Below are 3952 nucleotides of genomic sequence, written 5' to 3' on the forward strand. Positions count from 1 at the left end.
ACGTGTTTGATATTCAGTAGTGCATAGTATTGCATGGGACAAGGGATATTATTTCAACTGTTTTTTTCCTTAATCATCTCCGGCATCCCATCCAGCATACTGCATACCAAGTATTCCATAAATAGTCTCCACTTATCAGATTCAAGGAATACGTAAATAACATCTTTCATAATCTCGTTACGCTTTTGTAAACTGTAGAGAATCTTGACTGGATAGCTTTTGGAGGGAAGAGTAAAGTTCCTGCATGGCATCCGTGGTGCTTGGGTCTTAGGTATTTTAACTGTTTCCATGTTTCAATAAAATTGATGTGTGTGATTTTCTATTTTGCAGGATGATGATCAAGAGTCTATGGTTATGCCCAACAAAAAAGGAGAAAAGTTTCTCTGTTTTTTGCCTAATGTAGAGAAATCCAAGAGCAGAATGCTAGCTGCTGAATAGAATATTAGCAGTATGATTGTGGAATCTGAGGAACATTTCAAATTGAAGACTCCAGATGAGCTGCTTGAAGTTCTTAAAGGTCGCTGCTTTATAAGGGTAATGATTCTCAACCATCAAAATAAAGAAACAGGGAAAACATTGAAGCAAACCAGACCGCCTTATATCCTTTAGTATGATTAGAAATTTCCTTATTTCCTTGGGAACTACTGATATATAAGCTGTCTTGTTGATATCCTTGTGAAATTTGGTTACTCTTTATTTTTAACTTTATCTTGGCTCTTTTATGATGTTGCACGTATATATGCTTACCTAGCCAAGAAATGTAATGCAGCAAGAAAGATGGTGGTCATATGAATTTTGTTATTAGAATAAGGTGCGGCAACTTCATTTTGAGGATGATAAGGTAGCTTTCCTAAACTTACAAGAGTATAGATTGCTTTACGGGACATGCTTTAGATATTGGATTTATCATTGCTGCTCAAGTTTTTCTGAATACTATGCCTGCTGCGGTATGTTGTCAATATAGAAATTCGGAAAAATGTTATCACAGTACTGATTAACTGTGATCCAGGAATAACTTCTATAAAATCTTGTGATCAGATGCACAGTGGGCAATTTATTCTACTTATTTGATGTATTACATCAAGAAATTACTCAGAAATTGATATTAGTCCAGAGATCTAAGATCATGTATTTCTTCCTTACTGGTAATACTTTAATACTGGTGTAAATGATGCGGGAACTCTAATATCTGGCAGTTGGCTCAAGAATTTATCTTGGGCATGTATGACGCTAAAGCTACAGAAACTAGCAATCAGAATCTTTCCGACATATCAGCGCTGAAAGATCCTCGTTCAAAAGATGCCTCTCAAAGGTATGAATTTCAGCTGTACAGGTTAAACAGATAGCATTGAAAAGAACTAGTGCTTTACAAACTGATAGAGAAGAACTGTTGGATAGATATGAAAGTTACATTTTATTATCTTGACATTCAGGTATTATTCTCATCTGTTTACAAATGGAACTCTCTGTGATTTAACAAATCAACCTCGGGAAACAGAGGTATGAAGTTCTTTCACCGAGTTATCTGTATGAAGTTCCACTTTATATACGTCTTCTCTACCTTAATAATTGTAATGATTCTATCTTCTCAATTTTAATTTTTCAGGTGAGATTTGTTTGCTCAGAGCCCAGAGCTATGATAAGTTCTTTCACTGAGTTATCAACATGCAAGTATGCACTTACATTCCAATGCCCAACGCTTTGCAAGCACCCGTAAGTTTCTCTCCCCCCTTCTTACATGTATATGATGCTTTGATAAGTTATAACCACATTTGAAGTTGTCGTATCCTTATGCTGATTATTCCATGAAGAAAGGCCAATGTCGCACACAATTCACTGTAATGCTCTCCCAAAAGATGAGAAGGAACCAGAGATCAAGGAAGAAGGTTCTCAAGATGGAAACATAGAAATGCACACTGTTGATGCTGAGTATCAACCTCTTCTGCATTCGGAGCAACGTGCTACATAAAATGTGAGACATCTTTTGGGGAACTATGCCAATCCTACAGATGGCCAGAAAATGTATTTATTTGAAATCACAGTTACCACACTTTTTAGCATTGGATGTAGACAGCCAATATTAGAGTAACCTACTAATGTTTAATTTCTGCCAATGGGCTCAATTGTACACTTGAACACTTGACGATATGAATCTTTAGAAGGTTGGACCTCTATTTTCAGCCATTACAGCTCGTTGACCAGCTTTGCAAGCCAAGGTGGGCATGCCTGGCCAATCTCGTGGCAGACGAGCCCAACTCTCTTTTACACCTCGAGCTCAGCCCTACTACCAAACACCATTACCAAACGTTTGCTTATAGCTTGGAAATTTTAGAGTTAAAATTCGAGAAGACAATTGTATTCGAACTATATTTCTTTTTTTAATTCTGAAGAATAAATTACCACATACAACTTTTTGATATAATTCTCTTGTATATGCGTTTCTTACTTTTTCTCTGGGGTTCATGCCGGTGTTTCATTTGCTCAAGAAAGTTGTGCAAGAAAAATCGAATGGAACAAGTATACATTTTGCTGGTGTCGACAATCTTGAAAGCAGAGAGATCAAGAACAAGTTATAACATGTGCTACTGATGTATAAATATACCCCTCAGAGAATTTCATTGGGTCAAATGTCTTCTAACTTTTGCCAACCACTAAACCAAGAAGACGATAGTTGTAAATCCAAAGGAGAAGTTCAATACAAGTCAATAAATATGAATCTAAGGCGTCATCAAAATTCTCATCCAGCAAGTTAAGCCAAATACTCATTTATAGCTTCGCCTTCCAGTGTAATATCAATGTCATAATCTGAATACGCATCTCCTTTCAGCAACTCCCCTGTCAGTTCATCCTCCATTTCTGCATCTCAATCCTCGACTTCCTCCCTACTTGATGGACCTTCACCGTCTTCTTCCATACTCGTTTCTAAGCCTTGTCCAGCATCTAAACCAGGGATGTTTAGCGATTGAATTGAAGGATTTGCACCAACTACTACTGCATTTGCATTGGGTTGTCCAAGTAAATGATTTAGTGCTTGTTCTTGGGTACCAAACCTGCGAAGAGCTGCATCCACTACAAGACCAAGAAACAAAACAAAAATTGAAGACCTAGAAGAATATCTTTAATGGTGTACCTAATACTTTCGAACAACTTGTCAAAGCTACAACTTTTTCCATGATTTTAACTGTGTTCAAGAACAAATCCAATATAGCACGTGGCTCTCAAGTTACATATTTTCTATTTCAAGGTAACAAAAGACAAACGATACAGAAATGAAATGATAAAAAACCCGACTTAGACATGAAACATAATGGACATAAAGTTTCATCTCAACTCAAGGAGTAAATGTCATTCTGTGTGTTCTACTTGAAAACTATATCAATCTAGTTCTATTTGTTCAAGTCAGAGGCCTGGTGCAGAGAAGTGTACTTTCACACATTTAATGCTCGAACCAACATAGACTATCAAAAATTTCGGTAAGCTTGTAATTCTAAGAAAAAATTTGGGAAATTTGGAATAAACTTATCAGTTAGTGAAGGGAATTGACAAGTGTGTGAAAGCAGCAGCACCAGTCGCTTATTACGTACCTATTGCTCGAGGGAAACCCATGGATACAAGTTCTTCATTCGCTGCGGGTATTGCTCGAAGCAACCTTTTCTTTTTCCTTGATTCAACATCAATCTGCAAAATGAACATAAGAATGATTGAATTTTACAAATAAATCCAATAAACAAAGGTATTCATGCACATTTACCTGCATCACCGAATTTGTTTCATGGTTCGTTAAGTCATCCAAAGCCTTCTGAGTATCATTTTCATTTCTTCGAAGGGCTTCAACAGCAAGTTCTTTCTCAAACCTTCAAATTTCAAGTGGGAAAAAAAATAACTATCAGCATATTTCAGACAATAGATCCGAGTTCAGGGGAACTAGAAAAAAATTGTATAAAAAGTCAAC

At 36.6% G+C, this 3952-nt stretch overlaps 1 pseudogene; it reads left to right on the forward strand.

The window, feature by feature from the left end:
* Positions 1–244: 244 nt before the first annotated feature.
* On the forward strand, positions 245–2040 carry LOC111381649 (annotated as a pseudogene).
* Positions 2041–3952: the final 1912 nt, after the last annotated feature.

This window comes from Olea europaea, unplaced genomic scaffold, assembly GCF_002742605.1.
Source record: "Olea europaea var. sylvestris unplaced genomic scaffold, O_europaea_v1 scaffold2347, whole genome shotgun sequence".
NCBI lineage: Eukaryota > Viridiplantae > Streptophyta > Magnoliopsida > Lamiales > Oleaceae > Olea > Olea europaea.